The 23,471-nt window shown below is 48.8% G+C and overlaps 1 protein-coding gene across 7 annotated transcripts in view; it reads right to left on the bottom strand.

The window, feature by feature from the left end:
* DAAM2 (dishevelled associated activator of morphogenesis 2) overlaps positions 1 to 23,471 on the bottom strand; it is a 127,245-nt gene that overhangs the window by 63,848 nt on the left and 39,926 nt on the right. For 2 of the 7 annotated variants that reach the window (XM_081523240.1, XM_081523242.1), the window contains exon 1: positions 6,573 to 6,845. The exons of the other annotated variants lie outside the window; for them this stretch is intronic. The gene's annotated coding sequence lies outside the window, so the exon portion shown is untranslated. Of the gene's footprint in view, positions 1 to 6,572; positions 6,846 to 23,471 lie in introns of those variants that run through there. 7 annotated transcript variants of the gene reach the window in all.

Below are 23,471 nucleotides of genomic sequence, written 5' to 3'. Positions count from 1 at the left end.
GTAAGAGTTAACGAGTCCCCGAGCAGCCCAGGAAGACAGGAGGGGCCGGACGCCCAGGATGTCATGGACGGGTGTGCATGCCCACGCGTGTGCGAGCCGTGAGCAGACGTGGGGGCTTTGGCAAGACACCGACTGGGCACAGAAAGCAAGAACTTGGGCTGAGAATGGGAGGGAGCAGAGGGGAGTTCTTTGAGCAACAGCTGTGAAGTAAAAGAGGAGGAGGAATTTCAACACCCAAATCTCTGCTACCCATTAGAGGCAGAGGCCTGAGGCTCCCGGCCAAAGGGAAACCACCCCACACGTGACAACCCGTCCTCACCCCCTTCTGCTTCCGGGAAGCCGAGCCCCCTCCCTCGGGCCACAGGGATGGAGAGGCCTTACTGAAGGGGGGCATGGAAAAGTGCCCCCAGCTTCCTCCTGGGTGCTCCTCCAGGTCTCCCGCCAGAGTGCCAGAGAGCTGAGAACTCACACCATTCTAGGCAAACCCCCGGCTTGGGAGCAGCTCCCTACAGCCACCCCTCTTGGGGTCCCGCACAAAGGCAGTCTGGCACTCATGAGGGCAGGACCTCGATGTCCCATCGAGGCAAGCTGGCCCTGGGACCCTCGCTGGGCCTGTGCGCCCGGTCACACTCTGGACCCCGGGCTGATGGTCCCGCTCGTCCCTCTCCGCGTCCTCGCTCACACCAGAAAAGGCCTTGCATGTGCCCCGGCCCTGCCGGACATAAATCCTGGACTGCAGGCACATTCCATCTCTTCAGGCAACGGGAGAGGGCAGGAGCTGGGGGAGGGGAGATGAGCGGACTCCTGGAGGACAAGTGACTGAAAACATAGACCCCCTCCCCTCACCTGCCCCTCAGTCTTATTCACACAATTTCACCCATTCATTCATTCTAACTAATATTTGTTAAGCACCTAAGTGCCTTGCTAGGAACTGGAAAAATACCAGAGTAAACAAAAGTTCAGCTTGGTGGGGAGGGGAGACAAATGAACATAAAAAAGCGTGGCTGTGAGCTTTCCTGGTGGCTCAGCAGTGGCTTCTGCCAATGCGGGAGATGAGGGTCCGGTCCCTGGGTTGGGAAGCTCCCCTGGAGAAGGAAATGGCAGCCCACTCCAGTACTCTTGCCTGCAAAATCCCATGGGCAGAGGAGCCTGGTGGGCTACAGTCCATGGGGTCGCAAATGAGTCGGACACGACTGAGCGACTCAACCCCCACCGCCACGTGGTTCTGTTAGGGGCTGGTGTTTGGGTCTGGGGATGTTTGCAGAGCTCTCTCCCAGTGTGGGGCTCCATCCTCTCCTGAGCCCTCCGTTCATACAAAGGGTATCGTGCATGGACAGAGCACTGGAAGGCAGCAAGGCCCTCAAGGATTCAGAACCAGATACCCGTCAGAGGGCTACTAATATCGGGTTGCCTAAGAAGTTCGTTCGGGTTTTTCTGTAAGGTGTTATGGAAAAGCCTGAATGAACACATTTTGGCCAACTCAATACTACAAAAGACTGAAAACAGCCAAAATGTTAAAACATAAAGACTGGTTAGATAGATAACAGACATACACATATGTACATACGACAGCTTGAAGTAATTATCTTTTGAGTTTAAGGTTATTTATTCCCAAAGTAATTATCTTTGGGAGTTTAGGGTTATTTTTCTTATCCTTTTCTGGATTTTTCCAAATTTCCAACAATAAGCACTGATTCATCAAAAAAGATGATATTACTTTTAAAATGAGATAAACCCTAGACTAAAACTGAGGAGACCCAGGAGCGAGTCCCAAATCTGCCCCAGCAGGCAACCTGAGCAAGACAGGAATGACCTTGGCTGAGAGCATCATTTCTCTGAGCCCTGTCTGTGGATGAGGAGGTCAAACCGCATGCTCTCCAGAGTTCCTTCCACCTTGGACACTAGGCTCTGTGCCACAGAACACACGAGGTGCTAAATGATGCTGGTTGAATGGAATCCTACCCCAAGCTCCCATTAGTTAGTTCATCCTCCATTTAACTGTTCACTCAGTCCACCTCTACTGTTTTCAGCACTCGCTCTGGGGCTGGCCCTGCTCACGGTACTGGAGAGTTAAGGGCAAACCACACAGGCACAGCTCCTGCCCTCACGGAGCTGTAGCCTCCCAAGGTCAAGGTCCCCTTCCATGGCTCTTTGTCTTCTCTCCCTAACGCCCCATCCTTTTAATGCTTCTTGTCACCTTTCCCCCAAATACCTCGGGTGCATTTGTTTCATTCCCAAACACCAAGCTCCAGTCCCACAGGGTCTCAAGCTGGGATCGCTGCCAACCTCTCATTTGCCCCCACTCCCAGCATTCTGCAAACAGCCATCTGAATGATATTTCTAGGAGCACCTGATTCTACATTCTTAGGTTCAGCATCACTGGGCATCCCTGTCCAACCTGAAAGCCAAGTGGTTCAACTTCCAGGTTTGGTCATTTTACGGGGCTCACAAATTCCATACCAACCAACCCTTGAAATCAGAGCTACATCCGTGTGCCACTGAGGACATGGGAGGACTGGAGCTCTCCTTACTGCTGGTGGAAAACCGCTGGGCTGTTTCTTAAAAAGTTAAACTCACACCTCCATAGGAACCAGTCTTTCCACTCCTAGGTATTTACCCCAAACACAGAAAGCATGTGCCCATACAACACTATTAATGAATGTTCAAAGCAGCTTTATTTGTAGTAGCTCCAAACTGGAAACAACCCAAATGTCTGTCAATGGGCAAATCAATAAACAAATTGTACAGTGTACCCATAGAATAGAATACTCCTCAGCAATCAAAAGGAATGGACTGCTGCAATGCGCCACATGTAGATGGAGCTCAAAATAATTATGCTAAGTACAAGGAACCAGAGGATAAAAGTGTACATGTTGTATGATTCCACTTCTCTAAAATTTGAGATAACCCAAATTAACCTATAGTGACTAAAAACTAAGGCTAAGATCTATTGATCACTTGATCAGTTGATCTTTCTAAAGATTGCGGGTGGGTGGTTACTTATGGAGGGGGTGGAGAGTGGGAAGGGAAAGATTATAAAAGGGTTAAGGGAACTTTGCGGGATGATGGTTAAGCATGATCTTGAGGGTGGTGATGGAGTCAAAGGTATTTACATATGCCAAAATATATCAAATTATGTACTTTGATGATGTAAAGTTTTTGGTACTTCAATTAAATCTCAATGAAGTTGTTTAAAAACAAACAAAACAGAGATATTCGTAGCCTCACAATACCCAGCCACCAAGGGCTTTGGTGTCTGCAGGTGGCAACCCTCTAGAACAGCAGGTGTCTAGCAGGATAGGTCCCCTCCTCTCTCACTGGTTTGCTCTTGGTTGCCTTCTTACTTCCTCTAGGCAAGCAAGAATCAACCTGATGAATTGTTTTTTCGTAGGTGAGCATCTCCTGCAGTGGTTCCCAACCATTTTTGGCACCAGGCACCGGTTTCGTGGAAGTTTTTCTATGGACCAGGGTAGGGGATGGTTTCAGGATGATTCAAGCGCATTACATTTACTGTGCACTTTATTTCTATTATTACTACATCGGCTCCACCTCAGATCATCAGGCATTAGATCCCAGAGGCTGGGGACCCCTGCTCTAGAAGACTACTAGTATCATAAGCTTCTCTACAAGTTCTAGGAAAGATCTCACAGCCCAGAGGTGGTGGGAAGGTGAACAAGGAACTCTCTTCAGGTTTAGGTCTCAGCTGATCTCGTCTGGCCTTCCAGGAGGCGGGATGGTTTCTTGTAAAGAGTGTATGCTTTCATATTAAGCCTGTGGCTAAGTTACTTAGGACCTGTGAGCCTCACTTTCCTATAGGCACACAGAGGACAACCCCCACCTCCTAGAGGTGAGCATCAAACAAAGAGCAGGCATCAAGCAGCCGGCACAGCTCTGGGCACATCACAGCCCCTCCATCAGGGTTCCCTGCCCCTGTTCCGACCCCAGGCTCCTAGCAGGGGTGGTTACATTCAGGGCTTTACGAAAGCATGAGAAAAGCTGAGGGATCCCCAGAAGCCTAGTGAAGCACAGGCCTGATTCTACCTGGATGCTGCTGGAGGTAGAGCTGAATTGAAAGCAGCCCCAGGCTTCTGGTGGGTAAAAATAAGACACCTTCAGCCAAGGTTACAGTTCTGGAATTTGTTAGAGACAGACGACATAGCAGATGGGATTGAAAAAGGTGGCCATGACTTGGAGATTCTAGGACAAGACATCAAGAGAGATGCGGGTAGAGGTGGGGGAGATACCCAATCCTTGCTCACTGGACAAGTATAGGAGATGCTCAGAAACAACCAGAAAACAGAGGGAGGGAAGATGTGAATGCATGCTGGCATGTGGAAGGGTTTGATGCCATGGTACAGAGGTGTACGTATGGTGTGGTGTGATGACGTTATTCAGTCACTCAGTCATTCCAACTCTTTACGACCCCATGGACTGCTGCACGCCAGGCTTTCCTGTCCATCACCATCTCCCAGAGCTTGCCCAAACTCATGTCCATTGAGTCGGTGATGCCATCCAATCATCTCATCCTCTGTCTTCCCCTTCTCCTCCTGTCTTCTATCTTTCCCAGCATCAGGGTCTTTTCTAAAGAGTTGGCTCTTTGCATCAGGTGGCCAAAGTATTGGAGCTTCAGCATCAGTCCTTCCAATGAACACCCAGGACTCATCTCCTTTAGGATTGACTGGTTAGATCTCTTTGCAGTCCAAGGGACTCTTGAGAGTTTTCTCCAACACCACAGTTCAAAAGCATCAGTTCTACGGCACTCAGCGTTCTTTAGGGTGCAACTCTGGGTGGTATGTGTGTGTGTGTTTGTAGTGTTATGTGTGTGTTTGTGTGTGTATGTGGCATGGTACAGATGTATAGGTGATGTGTGTATGTATATGTGTGTTCATTCCCAGGAAATAAACACACACGATTCTACTGACTTTCAAGTTTCTGCAGAGAGAAGACCCAGCTAGCTCCCTGATGTATATGAGCAGGGGGAACAGTAATATCATTGACAATCAGCCTCCATGCCAATTTAAATTTGGCCCACGCTTGGTTTATGAGGAGCTGCCCAAATGTAACATTCAGGAAATGTTACTGTGGGGAAGACACTGCCTTGTATTCAGTTTCCTGTGAACCACATGATGGCCTGGGAACAGAGATCCACCAAAAACCGCTTGTACCTGCCATGGACCAGAGAACGCAGTATCCACATTCAGCATCTCACTGAATCGCAACACAACCCAGCAAGGTCAGTATTTCTGACTGATAAGGACCCGGAGGTTTAAAACCAGGAGATGACACCCACACTCTCCTGTCATACACCATCTCATTCCAACCCAGTTTCAACTCAGTTCTGTAATATGTATGTACACATGCATGTGTGTATTTCTCTGGGTATATGTGTTTGTACAGAAGACATAACTGTGTTTTCCTCAGCATATATTAACAAGGTGTACACATGCACCCCAGTGTTCACGCAGCACTATTTACAGGACATGGAAGCAACCTAGATGTCAATCAACAGATGAATGGATAAAGAAGTTGTAGTACATATATACAATGGAATATTACTCAGTCATAAAAAGGAACAAAATTGAGTCAGTTGCAGTGAGGTGGATGAACCTAGAGCCTATTATACAGAGTGAAAGTAAGTCAGAAAGAGAAAGTTAAATATTGTATATTAACACATATCTATGGAACCTAGGAACATGGTACTGATAAACCTATCTTCAGTGAAGGAATGGAGATACAGATGTAGAGAACAGACTTGTGGACACAGTGGGGGAAGGAAAGGGTGGGCCAAACTGAGAAAGCAGCACTGACGTAAATATACTGCCATGTGTAAAATAGCGAGCTAGGGGGAAGCTGCTGAACAGCATCGGGAGCTCAGCTCAGTGCTCTGTGATAAACTAGAGGGGTGGGAGGCTCAGGAGGAAGTTATGACTGACATGGTTACGACTGGTTCTAGTTGTTGTACAGCAGAAACCAACACAATGAGCAACCCTCCAATTTAAAAACACAATGTGTACACTCCCTCTGCCTCTATTTGAAATTCCGATGTTATAGTTTAGCCCCTTCCCCAATGAGCCTAAGATGGGGAAAAAAAAACAAATTGCTGACAATAATGTGTCCTCAAACTAAACCATGCCCCATATTTTACAAGATAGATATTCAGCACATTTTTAGAAAGAAGGATGCTAACATTTACTAAGAGCTAGGCTGGGCTCAAACATTCACCTTTTTTATTTCACTTAATCATCCCAGCAGCCTGCAAAGATGATCTTATGCATTTTTACATATAGGGAAATTAAAGCTCAGGAGAAGGTAAGCAACTTGCCCAAGCTAGCAGAGATCATAAAACATGTGAGCCTCAGTCTAATGGATTCCAAAACGCAGACACAGCCTTCCCACTGCACAGAGATGGCAGCATCATGGTAAACAGTTGTCGTCCCCGCCCCCCACCCCATCGCCCCCCAGCCATGGAAGCCTTCCCATCACCCACCCCAATTCTCAGGGAAGAACTGACCACTGGCACAGAGAAGCCCTATCCCTTGGCCACGGGCAACAATCAGGCCCCATCATCTTACCGCCCACGCTGAGCCACAGAAAGATCCAGGCTACCCATCTTCAGGGCCAGCCTCTTGGGGATGAGCGCCAGGCACTCTCACAAGAGCCGCTGGCTTGGTTTAAGGCTCTGCTGCTGCTGTCCTGAAATCTTTAGTAATTTCTGAACAAGCAGCCTTGCCTCTCCATTTTGCGCTGGGGCCCGTGAATCTCGCAGCTGGTCCTGCCCATCTTCCAAGGAAGCCAGCTCGGGCAGCCTTTCCCAGGAAGAGCAGCCCAGCCAGCCACTCCCTGCGTGTTTCCAAAAATGTTACCCACAGTCCCTGAATGGTCAGGACAGGACGCAGACAAGTTACTTTAATCTGGGGTGGCTTCCTGGCCCTAACTGCCTTGACGGGGTAACACAGTAACTGCTGGGTTGCTCCCCACCCTGCTCTCTCCTCCCCATCCCACCTCACCCTCCGGCCGCTTGCTCCCTGGTCACTCCTCCCTCAACACACCATTGCTCAAGGGATTAAAATTCCTGGAGGGCACGGACACTTCCGCTCTATCTCCAACTCCCCTGACCCTCGCTCTTTCTGCACACACAGCAGGAACTTGATGGGAGCGGATGGATTAGCTACACTGCAGTATGTATTTCCTGAATTCTTGACCCCATCAGTTACAGGATCTATCATCAATGTGATGACTTTACTCAGACACAAAGATTGTAGGTCCTTCTGCAATTGGATAAATATTAAAAGCAAGAAAAATGTGTTAGCATTGAAATACAGTTTAAAAAAAAAAATTGGTTCTGCTTGTTCTACATTTGGGTTTGCAACATTATCCCCCAGCCCAGGCCTACCTCTGCTTCCTCCTCCTCTCCCTTCCCTGTGCAGTTCCCACCTTCTCCAAGCAGCCTTCTTATTCATCCTCGGCTACCTGAATTCTTCCAAATAAACTCAGAGCCCTTGATGTCTACCCTTTTTATAGGATGCTGCATCATATACTACTCTGCAGCCCTTCATGTTATTTGACGTCTTATATTCATTATTCTTTCTTATGCCAATGAGCTTTTCCCCCATCTATACTGAGTGCCCCAGGAACATGACATAACGCCATGTGTGGCATGAATGAAAGCCATCTGACGGCAGGGGGTGTGGGTGGGGAATAGAGAAAGGAGGAAGTTATTAACCCCAGAAATAAAATCTTCATGGCAAACGCAATGAACTCAGGTCCTCCAACCATTTTTCTTCTTAAGAGTTCACTGGAGGTCAAAGGCATCCAGACCTTGGCCAGACACCATCAAGAGGTGTCTCAAGTGGCGCTTAGCCAGAGGTGAAAGCGTGCAACTTGACAGACGACCTGCGTGGCTAAATGAGATCTTGGCATTCCCAGACGAAACGCTGGACATTTTCATTTCTGTTTGTTTCTGCTGCCCTCACTCCCTTCCAGCAAACAAAAGACATCTCGTATGTAAAAGGCGTAAGATATTTTTCCTCCCTGTGCGTCTAGAATGGGATGCTTCCTCCAAGGGAAGTGAGACCTTGGGTGGGAGACTTCAGGCTATAGAAGCTGGGGTTTCCCCTTTGGAACCCAGACGGTCCCCTCCGTAGCTCCAAGCCCAGGGGCAGGCTCCGCATGCACTCCCCCATCCCTAAGACACATTCCTTTGACCCAGACACCCCTATAAGCAGTGCCTGGATTCTCTGCACTGAAGAAACTTTATTCACCGAGGGCCCTTCATGTCTCCTTCGCCTCCCTCCTCAATGTCCACCTAGCCTGGAAGCTGCACTTCTGCACATCAGCATCACTTCTTTCCAGCCTGTCTCCCCAGTTCTGTCTACATGGTGTTTCAGAACAATGTGACTTCCAACCCAGCTGTCCCCACGCTCCACTCTTTCTCTCATCTCCTTGATTTCAACCAGCTGGTCCTCCTGTCTGGAGCACCCATACCTGGACCCTCCCCCTCCTCCGGCCCACCCACCTGGCAGCCTGTGCCCTTGCCCACAGGTGTGGTAGGCGCCCCTCCTTAGCATCCTGCTTTTCTCCATCAGACATCAGAGCTGCCGCTGCTGCTTCCTGAATAGTGTCCCTCTCAGTGGGCTGCAACATCCTTGAGTTCAGGACCAGCGTCGCACAGTCTCTTGGGAGCCCTGCACCCAGAAGAGCTGGTCCCGAAGCTGATGTACTGGGGCTTGGCCAAGGCTCACACCTCCGGTCTCTGTCCTTCTCCCTCACCCTTTCTCCCTCCCAGCAAACCTTCCGTCTCATTTCAGATGAATTCAGCCAGTGGTCACTCCCGAAGCATCGCCTCCCCCATCTCCAGCTCCTTATTTCCAACGACCCACATGTCTGTTCTGAAATGCTGGCACTATTCCCACCGACTTCCTCTCAAACCGTCTTCACTTCTCCTGCCTGCAGACCACCTCAGCTTTCCTCTGTGTGTGACGCCACAGTCCGAGGTTCAAACCACAGACTCATCCTTAACACTTCCTCTGTCTTGAGACGTGCCACATGCCAGGCCTTTACACGTATTATCTCATTTCTTGACCACATCAGACTCCGAGAAGTGGGTATCAGCATCCTGAGTTTAGACCAGGAAACTCCTCATCCCCTTCCTTTCTCTTTCACATCTGAGGCTGAGAGAAGTCTGGTGATCTGCCCAAGGTCACAAGCACATAACTGACTGGGCTGGGATGAGAGGCAGGTTTTGACAGGCTGTCCAAAAGACCACCAAGCGCGTGCGCACACAAACACACAAACGCACGATGTTCCCTCCTTTACGTTATAATTATCCAATCAGTCTCCACGCCCAGTCGATTTCCACTTGGAAACGCTTCCTTCATGGGCCCTTTGATCTCCTATGTGGACCCAACTCAGACACACAGGGCATGGCTGTGTGGTCACAGACCTGGGGGGATGGGAGGCCATGGGTCCTGCCTGTCTGGCCAGCAGCACTGACCTCACCTCGTGCTCACAGCTTGGAAGAATTTCTCCAAGGCCCCATCCTTTCTTACCAGTTTGGCTGACCTCCAGCCCAGGCAGAGGCTGACCTCTTTTCCCTGGACCTGCACCTTTCCCTTCTCTACCTGTACTCACTCACTGCTCCTCTTGGCCTCAGGCCCAAAGCCGTCAACAGGCTACCCACCTGGAGCACACACTGGGTTTCCAGGTCTCTTCCTTCAATTTAGCTCCTGGTTTTCCCACTCTCCACAGAAGAATCCCAAGGACAGTGGATCCCACCCTAAGGGGCTTCTCAACATTGCAGATCCCAGGGCCCTGCTCTCAGAGTTTCTGAATCAGATCTGGGTAAACGTAAATCTGCATTTTAACAAGTTCTTCAAGGGATTGGGATGCAGCTGGTTTCATTGACTCTTCATCCTCTTCCCTTCTCTTTCACATCTGTACCCTTTTTTTTTTTTTTCCAGAATTCACCCTTCTTTCCAGAGTAGTGCTCAAATCCCCCAAGTTCTCATCCATGGCTGCACAGTGGAATCACAGGACATTCTGAAAATATTTATGCCTGAATCCCAACCAGAACCAATTAAAACAGAATCTCTGGGTGGGTGTCTGGGCAGAATCTCCCAACGGGGGAGCCACTGGGGTGAGTAGCTTATCCTCCTTTGCTCAGGACTGTCTCAGTTTTAATCCTGAAAGTCCCACATCCCTAAGAAGTTCTGACTCCCAGGAAAACGGGATCATTTACCCTACAGGGCTCTGGGGGCGAGGGAGGGGCAAGGTGTAAATCTTTCCTGGTGATTCTAATTTGCAGCCAAGCTCGCCAAACACTGGACCTCATCCACGCTCACCTGCCTTTTGTTTTCACTCAGCTCACCTAATCTCAAACTGTGTCCCTAGACCAGCAGCATCAGTGTCAACTGCGAACTTGTTTTAAAAGGTAGAGCCAACTCTAAATAGAATTTGTGCTTTTCTCTGACACAGAGGGCTGCCCTGGTGGCTCGGTAATAAAGAATCCGCCTGCCAAGCAGGAGACACAGCTTCGACCCTTGGGTCAGGAAGATCCCCTGCAGGACGAAATGGCCACCTACTCTTGCCTGGGAAATCCCAAGGACAGAGGAGCCTGGTGGGCTACAGTCCATGGGGTCGTAAAGAGTTGGCTATGACTGAAGCAACTAAACAACAACAATAAGAATGACAGACAGCTACAGAGGGATCCTTTGATACCCTACCCAGAGCCACCGACATTCACTGACTTAAGTGAGGACCAAGGAGTTAACTGGTGGTGGAGGTTTGAGGCTGGGAGGTTTCAGTTCTCCCTGGAGAGGTGCAGTGGTGCTACACCACACAGAATGGGCTGCGTTTTGATTCAAAGGCAATGACCCTTTACTGACCACTAACTAAACTAACTGGCTTGTTCATGACCTCCCACGAAATTCAACACTAACCTGTCCAGCCTAAGGTGTTGGGGTTTTGCAGGGTCCATCTATGAAACTTTTCTCTTCTGACTCAAGTTCAGGGCCAGCTGAGAAAGAGATACACGGAGCAAACAGATGGAGGTCACAGTATCAGCCACGTTCCTGATAAAGCTGTGGGAGTGTGCGGCTGTCTCTTTAGACAAATGGGCTTCCTGATATTTCACCCGTGAGTGAGGCCAGCTGACGTGTCCAGTCCTTGGCAGACTAGGGTGACCGTGGACCTTCCATAGGAGCCGGTTTCCAACCTCACCACCCAGAGCTGGCCAGATGCGCTCACCCTGCAGATAGCAGAACCCAGAGAAGGGAGGAGTGCTGGCCAGCCCAGCTCGTTACCTCCCAGAGTCACTGGTCAAAGATGCCTCGCCTCTTCCCCTGGGGACGTGATGGGGAGGGAGAGGCCAATGTTCTCCACCCCCACGTCCATTAAAGCCTGGCTCCCTCCTCGGACCAGGCCAGCATCTCTGAGGGTGGGATCAGGGCATAAGTGGCTTTAATATCTGATGGTTGTAAAAGTTCCCTGGGTGACGCTAAGGTGCTGTGAGTATTGAGTAACCACTCTTGGGAAGATCCTCTCCTGGAAATGAGAAGCCAGAGAGATGCTCCTCTCTAAGGGTGGGGGTTGCTCCTATTTCTCAACCAGGGAAACAAGGTCTGAGGAACCTTGGGCATCTAGCCCTCTGCCTGGAGCCAGTCAACAGAATCCTAAGGATGAGTAATAGCAGTGAATGAATCAGCTTTCTCCAAATCTTGGGTGGACTTGGAGGTTGATCAGCCAGGTTGGAGCCAGATCAGCTGAACCAGTGGTTCTGGAATCCCCTGGAGGGATTGTTAAATGCAGCTCAATGGGCCCCACCCTCAGAGTTTCTGATTCGGAGGGAGGGCTGTGCAGCTGTGAGAAGAGAAGGGCACAGGTTTGTCAGTTGGGTAGATCTTTGCCACCAACATTAAGGATGGCCTTGCCTGGGGTTCACACAACCTCTCTGGGGCTCGTTTTCTTCAAACAGCCATCATCACAGGAACAATGACCTCATGTGTTTCTTGTGAGTTGGACCAGTACACATGACGCACCTAGTGTGGTGCCTGGCACTTAGTAGGACTGAAGACAAACTGTCGATGTTGATTATTATTTGTAGATGATGTTGTTTTTCAGGGATGGCTTCTTTGAACAGACTGGGAAGGAGGTTTTGGAAGGCAGGCAAGAATACCAAGAGGCAGAACACCAAAGAGAGAAACAGCCAAGTCTGAAAGGATGCAGGAGGGGAGCCAGAAACGGAGCAGAAGCCAGTGCACAGAAGGGGCAAGCAAACTGTGTGCAGAGGGTGGGGGTCTGCTGCAGACCTGGCTGGGAGAGAGGCTGGAAGTCAGAGTTGCCCAAAATAGAACTCCCTCCTCTCCAAGTTCTCAGTGCTCCCCCCTCTCCCCTCCCTATCTCTCTGGGCCACACTCCACATGCCTCTGTCCAGACTCATTTGTTAGAACTGACCCCCCTCCAATTGCACCCCCACCCCTGCCCTAGGGACTCAAGGAATTTTAGCAATGTGTTCAGTTCCAAGTGCTGGAGGAAAAGAAGCACAGCAAAAAGGGGAAAACCCTCTCTCTAGGCTTGTGTCTTTGTATGGCTTCCCACAGCCCCCCAAGTCTTCCTCTCCCCTAAGAGATGGGCATTCGGAGTCAGCATCTGGTTAGAAGTGTCCAAGCCAACTGGTACCAATGGCCTGCCTCCCCTCACCCAACCACAAAGCCCTCCCTTCCATCTCTGCCAACCCATGTCCTTTCCACTTTCATAAAAAAGAGGAAAGCTCATCAAAGCTCATCTCCCTGAAGTCTTCCTTGGATGAACTTCACCTGATTGTAAGAGTTTCTTCCTCCATGTATGCATCCATCCACCCATCCATTCATTCCACAAATGTTTACTCAGCATCTGCTCTTGTAACAGAGGAGAACAAACCTGACTCCATACTGGATCTGTTTCTTTAGCTCTAACCCTTGTGCACTGTTGCCAGTGCTTAGTCATGTTGGCTCTGTCCATTGGTAAAAGAATGTTGCCTATAGCCTGAAATACACATAATAGCCCATTCTCAAGACTCTGACCTTTAAAGGTATAATACTTTCCCATTCATATAGAGATAAAAAGTAGAACAATTATCAATAAATATCTAATTAATGTTGGATATTTATAGGAATACTGTGATCAGACCTACATGGACAGCTGCAAGAACCAAGGATTACTGCACCAGGTTTGCAACAACCAGCCACACCCTCTGCTCTTTAGGTATAAAACTAGCCTGAATTCTAACTCAGGTAAGATGGCTCTTTGGGACACTAGTCCATCATCTTCTCAATCTGCTGGCTTTCTAAATGAAACCTCTACTCCTTGCCCCCCAAAATCATCTCTTTTGATTTACTGACCTGTCGCACAGTGAGCACTACAAGCTTGGCCTTGGTGACCCTCTGACTAGGCACGTGCTGGGTAGCAGGGACTCCAGTCTCTGCCCTCCTACAGCCTAAGGAAGAGAGCGCTAGAGTGGGAGCTCACGGTCCAAAGGAGGTAACAGTGTCCCTTTGACATCTTCAAGTTCACGCTCATGCTCTTCAATCCTCTTGTTTAGCATGAGAAGAGACCTCCCAGCCAGTGGTGAGACAGCATCCTCTTTGCTGACACACAAAAATCACACCAAAGAAAATACACCTATATAACATGTTTTATGGCTTCATGTTGCTTTTCGTCCTGTGGACTTTAGAAACATGTCTGAGCCTCAGCGCATGTCACCTTCAGTAACTCACTCAGCCTCTGTATCCGGCACCTTAGGGACCATCTTAACCAACATTTATTGACCTTTTGGATGTACTAGGCATGAGAAATAAGAGCTGAATAAAGTACCTAATGATGACAGTCTAGGGGGAGAGCCAGGCAGGCAAATAGCTAGTCTAGCACTATATGGGATGGACACAGGTAAGGCACTGTGATGTAAGTGGAGAGAGGCATCTGCTACAGTCTGGTTGTTGACCAGGAGGACACTAGGGAGGCTTCCTGGAGGAGGCAATGAAGAGAAGTAGTTAAGTCTTACACTGAGCCTGTGCAGTGGCTTGGCTCCTGCCATTTCAGATCATCTTAACCATGTCTCACTGACTTCGCTTCTGTCCCTTCCTTGTCCCTTCATCTCAGAATGTCCCGGGTATTGGGGCTTCTGGGAAAATGAATCCATGTACATGTGGCCAAAGGGAAAAAATGTTATAATACCAATAACTTCATTATGTCATAAAAGCTAAATATATAAAGCAAAAGGTTATTTCCCCTCGCTATTTTTAGGTGGTGCTCGCCTTGGCCTATTCAACGTCAGTGCAACCAGGGGCCAGAGCTGAATTTTCAAATGTGCACCACGGTCTTCAGAGCTGGAAAATAGTTACTGGCAGATGGAAAAGGGCACAGCTTCATCTGACTTGTGGGCTGAGTCAGGGCTGTACCAGGCTCTACACAAAGCAGCTACAGCTGTGAGTCAAAGGCCTCTTTAGCTAGGGAAGCTGAGTGAGAAGGAGGCTGTCACATCACACTTTTTATCAAGCACAGTCATCATCCCAACAGGTAGTGAAAGTCATTGCTTCCAATGCATGCAGGGGGCAGGGGTTTGATCCCTGGTCAGGGAACTAAGATCCCATGCCTGACAGGACACAGCAAAAAAAAAATAACAAGAAGGATGAAAGTTTTTACATACCTAGGAATAGGAGAGAATCTGAAGACAGCCCTTGCTAACACAGAGTGAGATTTTCTATGATATGAGAGGTTTGCCCTGATATTCACCCCTGGCTGAGTCAACTTGAAGCCAATCCCCCTTTCTCTGGGGAGGATTATGTTATTCAAGGGGCAACATTTTATTTTTACTGAGGGCTGAAGAACTTCGACCGCAAGACTCCTTTCTGAGAAGCAAAGGCCCTAGGAATAGAATGGAGCCGAGAATCCAGAATTTGAGCTTCTAAACTTGGCTCTGCCAGTAACCCACTCTAAGACCTTAGGAAAGTCTGCTTCCTCAAATGCCTCACTTTCTTTGTCAGGACAGGACATACCACATAGTGTTGTCATGAGGAGTAACTGACAAATTCAGGAATAATATTGCAGATCTGTATAACAGAGTATTTTATGAGGAAAATATTTCCCAATATATTTTGCCTCTGGGAAATACAGATGTTTAATTTTTTTTCCTTTTCTCCTGTACCCTTCTGATTGTTGTTATGGGTTTGTTGATTTCTGGCCACATCATGTGGCCATGCAGGGTCCCTAAACCAGGGATCAAACCTGTGCCCCCTGTATTGGGAGCCAGGAGTCTTAATCACTGGATCACCAAGGAAGTCCCTCCTATATCCTTCTATTAATATGAGAGCTAAACCATGGCCTTTTCTCTGGTCAAAGAAGATTTATAACCCCCCCAAACAAAAAGGTCAGCTGAACAGGGAAGGGTCACTAAGAGGCAATGCTGTTTACTCTAGACAGGAAGTGGAAATAGAGAAACTTTCTAGGACTAGGAGGGGAAGGAAGTAAATGACCAGGATTTCACTTCCACAGCTGGGAGGAGGGAAATGATTAGAAAGGAGCCAATGACCTGTCCCTGGGAGAGGGGCTGCACACTGGGGAAATGCCACGCCCCGTGGAGAAGCCCCACCTTCAGCTGGGCTCGGAGCAACAGGGCTCTGCCAGGGGCAGGTTGGGAAGGACCGGGGGCTGTCCTCGGGCCCACCCAAGAATGGGCCTTCAAACCCAGGCAACAGCTGGACACTCGGGCCCTCCAGGGGAAGGTGGGTGTCTGGGAGAGTGGGGGACCTGAAGGGGCCACAGCGTCAGCAACAGGTGCCAGGGAACCCTTTAAAAGCCCCAGGGACAAGAGCAGACCTGGCCCCTTCAGCGGATTTCAATACATCGACTACAAACTGGCACTTGCCAAGAACAGTTGTCAGCAACTGAACAACAACATGGGCATCTGCCATGTGCTGCTGCAGAGACCGAACCCTATGCCGCTGCAGCTGTTGACCTTCAACACCCCCTGAGAGAGTTCAGGGTGCAGTGAGGCACTCTGTGCTCCACGGAAGCTGGTGCAGCAGTTCTTTAGAAAGGCAGATATCTTCAGGAACTGACTGCATGATCCCAATCTTTGCATCTCTTCGTAACTAGAAAAGTACGAAATCTCTTCATGGTGACATCAGCTGCTCGTGACTAGCAGAAAACCTTTTGTAAAGTGAGCACTTGATTGTATTGAACTCCCCCCTTCACCAAAATCTTATATATTGACCTTCCCCCACTGCCTCTTTAGGTGGTCTCTCCGAGCTATCGGAGGTGCTGTTTCCTGGGCTGCAGTCCTCATTTCGCCCCAAATAAAACTGAATTCGCAACTCCCAAGCTGTGCATCTTTTTTGAGTTGACAAGCACCAGGATCCTAGACGCAGAGGGAACACAGAACACATGTCAGTGCACATCAGCGGGGAACCTGCCGCCGTGAGAAAACGGGAGCTTCCCCAGTGAGCAGATCACTAAGGGGGGCGCTCTGGAAGACCGAATCCTGACTTCACTTGACCATAAGTCTCTGTCTCACATCACAGAAAAGATGAAGATAACTTTATTGACCAGACTAAGATGTTTTTATTGCAAGTGATCAATGCCAGCAAGTAATTATTTTCCTTGCACGTGTGAGTTGTAATGTACACATGTTCCCCAGCCATTTCAAGAAGTTTTCAATAAATATTAGCTGCCTTCATCATCATCATAACTAAGTTCTTCCCAAGCTGATATGGAGGGAGGGCAGGTTAGAACAAGAGCAAGAAACAGTCCTACTTATTTCAGATCTGAGTCCTCTGGGAGCTGAAGGAGCCTAGAGGGACCAGGAGAGGAGAGAAGAACTGGGGGTGGGGGAGAGCTGCATCTGGAGGGTTTACCCTCTATCATTTTCTGCAAACATACTCAAGCCCTCCCTTCTCAATCAGTTAAAGAATCCACCCATCGCTCTGCCCTTTCCTCCCCCCTCAAAAGGGATACAGAGGAGGGGGCACCAGGACACTTGCCCCCTTAGTACCTGCCTGGCCTGTAATAGGGTCCTGCAGGCCCCCTCCTCTGCCCACCCACTTACTGTCTGTGTAGCCCTAGAAGGGGAACATAGTGGTAATGAGCCAGAACTCAGGTTGCATGAGTGCAGATCCCAGCACCACTGATTGGCTATGTTTTCTTTGGCAAGTTAGTTTGGCTCCCTTTGCCTCTGGGTCCCCAACTGAAAATGTCAATAATAGTAATTTGCCTCCGGAGGTAGTTGCAGGGATTAAGTTAGTGGGTTAGTGGTCTCGTACATGGTGATCAGGGTCATGCCTGGCTCCCAGCAAATACTGTGTAAGTAGCAATAACTACTCACTCACCTTCTCGATGAGATTACTTAAAATAACCCTTCTTCCATGTACAAAAAGGGAACCCTCCACACTGTTTGTGGAAATATAAACTGGTATAGCCACTGCGGAGAACAGTATGGAGGTCCCTTAAAAAAACTAAAACTAGAACTATCATACGATCCAGCAATCCCACTCCTGAGCATATATCTGCAGAAAGCCATAATACAAAAAGATAGATGCCCCCCTCATGTTCACAGCAGCACTACTGACAATGGCCAAGACATGGAAGTAACCTAATGTCCATCAACAGAGGAACAGGTAAAGAGATGTGATATATAAACACACAATGGAATATTACTCAGCCATAAAAATGAATGAAAAAATGCATTTGCAGCACCATGGATAGACCAAGAGATTATCATACTAAGTGAAGTAAGTCAGAGAAAGACAAATATATAATGCCACTTAAATGTGGAATCTTAAAAAATGATACAAATGAACTGATCTACAAAACAGAAAGACTTACATAGAAAACAAACTTAAGGTTCCCAAGAAGAAAGGTGAGGAGGGAATAAATTAGGAGTTTGGGATTAATATATACACACTACTATAGATAATAAAGATTATCAACAAGGACCTATTGCATAGCACAAGGAACTCTACTCCATATTCTATAATAACCTATATGGGAAAAGAATCTGAAAAAGAATAGATATATGTATATGTATAACTGAATCACTTCTCTGTACATCTGAAACCAATACAACACTGTAAATCAACTATACTCCAATATAAAATAAAAATATTTTTAAATGAAAAGAAAATTAAATGCAACAAATATAGTCAATGATGAATATGTAACAACAGCAATAATAAAGGTTTAAAATAAAAAAAAAAAACCTCTTCCAACACCATCCACTCCCTTTTCCCTCCTCCTATCTTCCACATAGACCTATCACCATATGAGATGCTATATATATTATTTTCTATCTCTCCCTGAGATATTTTCGTCCATCATTCATTGTGTATCCACAGTGCCCAGAATTACCGCCTAGCACATAGCAGACTGTAATAAAGGAGGAATATAGGAACTTTTCTTACTAACTGTATAACCTTAAGCAGATTATATGGGCTTCCCAGGTGGCACAGTGGTAAAGAATCCACCTGCCAATGTAGGAGGTACAAGAGACACAGGTTCAATCCCTGGGTTGGGAAGATCCCCTGGAGAAGGAAATAGCAACCCACTCCACTATTCTTACCTGGGAAATCCCATGGACAGAGGAGCCTGATGGGCTATAGTCCATGGGGTCGCAGAGTTGGACACTACTGAGCACTACCACCAGCACAGGCAGATTATGTAACTCCACACACCTCAGTCTACCCATCAGGAAAATGGGACTGACATGAGGATGAAATGAGATAACATTTGCAAATATGTCCTCTCCAGTCCTTGGTACATGGTGGATGAATGCCAGCTGATCTGGGAGGACCAGTCTCAGTCTGGCTCAGGCAGGGCCTGCAATGGTTAATCCCCAAACCTCTTCCCCCATGGCAAGGCAAAGCTGGACTGCAGGGCTGCTGGCAGCTGTCCAGGTGGTAGAGAGATGTCAGAGGTGGGTGCCTATGGAGCTGCCCTGGTCCTGATGCAGGGTCCTGACCCAGGCAGCTGGAGACTCCCCCCACCCCCTCCTGCTGGGAGACACTGCCTGGGCTTGGAGTGTTTCGGATGCAGGAGCCAAGTGGTGGGAACCTCCGCCTGCCTGGGTCCCACGCCACATCCTGGCCTTGGGGGAAGGGGGCCCAAGGCCGGGCCTGACTTCCCAGCCATTCCCAGGCGGCCTGCTCTCCTGCAGGCCCAGCTGGGCAGACTGAACCGGAGGCCCACTGGGGCAGGTCTGTCCCTCAGCACTGCCTCATCTCCACCCACGAAGAGGGAGTCCACACAGGCCTCAGCAAGGAGGGTCCGCGTTCATGGCTCAGCTCTGTCAGCCCTGAACCCTACTCGCCTTCCCAGCCCGGGGGAGGGAGTGTGTTCAAAGGCAGATGAGCCTCCAGCGGCCACGTTGCAGAGAGGACACTCAGAGGAGCTGACTGTGGCCAGGGTCTTCTCCCATTTCCTCCAGTTTTCCAGCTTTCTGGAAGCTTCCCCAAGAGTTCGCCCCACTCCAAGGCTCAACCGGAAAGAGAGGAGAACAGATGTGCAAGCTGAGCGTGGATGGGGAAGATGGATAAATGAAACCAAGCGTTTACCCCATGGCTCATTAATTCCACAGTCACATGTGGAAGCCCCACTCCATGCCAGGCACAGCATGCTGCAGGGGTGTGGTCATGAATAGAAGACAGACCTGGGGACTTCCCTGGTGGTCCAGGGTAAGACTCCACGCCCCCAGTGCAGGGGGGGCCTGGCTTCAATCCTTGGTCAGGAAACTAGACCCTGAAAGCCCAGGCTGCAACTAAAAGACCCAGCATGCTGCATTGGAAGGACTGATGCTGAAGCCGAAGCTCCAATACTTTGGCCACCCGATGCCAAGAGCCAACCCACTGGAAAAGACCCTGATTCTGGGAAAGACTGAAGGCAAGAGGAGAAGGGGGCGACAGAGGATGAGATGGTAGGATGGCATCACCGACTCAATGGACATGAGTTTGAGCAAGCTCCAGGAAATGGTGAAGGACAGGGAAGCCTGGCGTGCTGCAGTCCATGGGGTTGCCAAGAAGTAGACACAACTTAGCAACTAAACAACAAAATACTGCACAAGAAAGACTCAGTGCAGCCAAATACATTTTTTAAAAAACAAACAAAAAAGCATAGACCTGGTTACCAAAAAGGCTCTCGGTTGGTCAGGGAGAAAAGGTCCACAGGTAAGCAGGTTGGGGAGGGGGCAGAGTTGTGCAGGGTGTGGTGGGAGTCTAGGGGAGGGGTCTCTAACACGACCTGGGGAAGGAGGGAGGGCTGAGAATCTGCAAGGGTGATGCCAAGGTGCTTCTGGCAGGCAACATCTTGGGGAAGAATGCCAGGACTAATGAATGGAGAAAAGATACCCCTCTCCAAGAGGCCAGCTCAGAATAGCCTTGGAGGGGTGCACCGGCCTCGGCTCCCATCCTTTCGGTGTTCCTGGACTTTCACTAGAAAGTAAGCCTCCCCGAAGGCAGGGACATGGTCAGGTAGCTCCCTCAAAGCTTAGAACAGTGATGGACACACGTGGGAGGCACTCGGCAAATGGACCTGAAAATGCTGGGGCGTAAACAAACTCACTCCTGACTCTCAGCAACCCCTGGTCTCCTCTGATCCCCCTGGCCTTCATGCAAGTTGACATTGCCCAGGTTTCTCTTGATGGGCATGGAAAGCTTGACCCACTAGAACTCTCTAACTGGTACCAAGTAAGTTGTCTCCTCAGCCTCCAACACAGGTGTCTGTCACAGGCACAAACAGTGTGGTTTTCCCCAAGTGCTGCTAGAAGCACAGGCCACTGGGGACGATGGCCAGGAAGACCCACAAGTTGTCACACCTTGGTCCCTAGAGAAGGACAGCATGGTGCTGCCACCTACACCAGCCCCAGGCTCCCTGCATGCCCATCAGCCCAGCTCTCAGTCCCTGGCATGGAAGGGATATGGGGCAGCAGGGGACTGATTAGCATGCTCTGTTCAGACACCACCATGGAGCTGGGCCCCGGGGAGGCGGCTCAAACACAAACCACTCCTGCCTGCTTGCTTCTGGAGCCTATTATACAGAGCCAAGTAAGTCAGAAAGAGAAAAACAAATATCGTGTATTAACGCATATATATGGAATCTAGAAAGATGGTACTGGTGAACCTATTTGCAAAAAAACCACAAAGAGCACAGGTTGCAAAAAAACCACAAAGAGCACAGGTTCCCTTCACTTGTCATTCGGCCAATGTTTAACCAAGACCTACCTACTCTGTGCTAGAACCTGTCACTGGGGCTAGGAAAGCCCAGTTGAAGCTATTGGAATCCTTGCCTTCTGGAAGCCCCTGGTTTAGGGAGAGCCAAGCAGAAGAGTGGTTTTCAAGCAACCTGCTAAGTGCTACATTAGCGGCAGATCTGCCTGGCGGAGGGAGGAGAACTTCATCTCCCTGAAACAAGGGCAGGGAGGAGACTTTACAGAAGTGGGGGTGTTTGAACTCAGCCTGAGGGAGGGCAAGATAACTCACTAGGTGTCAATCTTCAGGCAGAGGGGACAGAAGGGCAAGAGTGAAGATATAGCCAGTGAGAGGAGGGGCATGCAGAGGTGGGTGTGGCCAGACCTGAGAAGTAGCCCAGGGCTTGGTCTTGAGAGGACCACCCTCCTTGGACTCTGAAACTGGGTTTGGGATTTTCCAAACTCTCCTTAGGTCCACTAAGAGGATCCACGCTCAGACCAAGGAGGCCAAGGGGAAGTACACAGAGACAGAGGCCCTGAGCGGCAGCCCAGGCTCACGCCCCACAATCAGCCAGGCACAGGGGTGTCTCAGTGGACCCCCACTCAGACAGCCAAGGCAAAAGGGCTGCTGTTCTCTGGAGTGACCAAGCTCCATTCCACAAGCTCAGGGGCAAAAATCTGACCCTGGGAAAGACTACTCTGTTCTGCTTCTGGATGGTTCCACCTCCTCCCCTCCCTCCCCATCCCCCCAGCCTGTGGGTAAGGAACCCGACTCCTCTTTTCTCTGACTGTCCTGCAAGGGGCTCCCTCAAGGATTTGGGGAAGCACAGGATTTTTTTTTCTAATTTATTTATTTTTAATTGGAGGATAATTGCTTTATAATATTGTGTTGGTTTCTGCTGTATATCAACGTGAATCAGCCACAGGTATACATATGTCTCTTCCCTCTTAAACCTCCTTCCCACCCCTCTAGGTTGTCACAGAGCACTGGTTTAAACTCCCTGCATCCTACAGCAAATCCCCACTGGCTATGTATTTCACATATAGTGACGTGTAATGTTTCCAGGCTACTCTCTCAACTCGTCCCACCCTCTCCTTCCCACCCTGTGTCCACAAGTCTGTTCTCTGTGTCTGCGTCTTCACTGCTGCCCCGAAAATAGGTTCACCAGTACCATCTTTCTAGATTCCATATATATGCGTTAATACACGATATTTGTTTTTCGCTTTCTGACCTACTTGGCTCTGTAGAGTAGGCTCCAGTTCATCCACCTCATTCAGAACTGACTCAAATTCGGAGAAGCACAGGATGCTGAGAGTGGACGTGACTATCCTTTTCAAGACCACTTTACAGAGGAGAAAACTGAGGCCTGAGAAGCAAGGCCACTTGCCCCTGGGAAAAAAGCAAACTCATGAGAGCCCATGGCTAGAACTCCATCCTCAAGTTCTCAGCAGCAGACAAATCCTGGTTTGGTTTTAAATAGTCTCTACTGAAGATAGTGTATCTAAAACAACAACTACAAAAATGTAGTAAATAAAAAACTCTGAAAACCTTCACCCAGATTCCTCAATGAATATTTCCCTAAAGACTGTGAATCCTGTGAGGGCCTCTCCCTCTGTAAGATGTTCCCTAATATTCTAGAAACAAATTCACAACTTATTTTGGTCTTTATCTCAAATGTTCTCTTTGAAGCCTGGAGGATATTTAGAAACTCTTTAAAGAAGAGACGGTCTTCCCAATAGTCAGTCCAAAAGGTTCTGACCTGCCAAGTCAGTGTTATAGAAAGCTGTGACTTTGCACACAATTAGCATTATTCATCTACCATCAGTACGCTGTCTCATATTCCATGCCTGATTTTAAGTATATTTTCCTTAATTAAAAAAAAATTTTCCTGAATTTTTGCATGCAAATGGTCCTAAGGCAAAGTGAGAAAAATTAGCGACAGAAGCTGAAAGCAAACAAATCCACCTGGTGTCCAGGGATTTGGGAGTTTGGGGAGGATCAGGTGGCATTTTGAATAGCTTTTCCAGGAAATAAGAGCTATTGGTCATATCCGCTATACAACATAAGGACTGATTTGGAAATTAAAAGGGAAAATAAGTGGGCAGGGGGGAAGCAAGGGGAAGAGGGAGGAAATGAAAAAAAAGAGAAAGATCTGAAACTCCCCCTCAAAACCTCAAATGACTTGTGTCCCACTCTAGAGCACCACCATGATTCTCACTTTTTGAGAGACGTGCTTTCCCCAAATGACCCCACCTTCCTGCAGAA

This window comes from Giraffa tippelskirchi, chromosome 8 (genome assembly GCF_054371585.1).
Source record: "Giraffa tippelskirchi isolate mGirTip1 chromosome 8, T2T-mGirTip1v1.2.pri, whole genome shotgun sequence".
Taxonomy (NCBI): Eukaryota; Metazoa; Chordata; class Mammalia; order Artiodactyla; family Giraffidae; genus Giraffa; species Giraffa tippelskirchi.
This window is presented reverse-complemented; position numbering and strand designations above follow the sequence as displayed.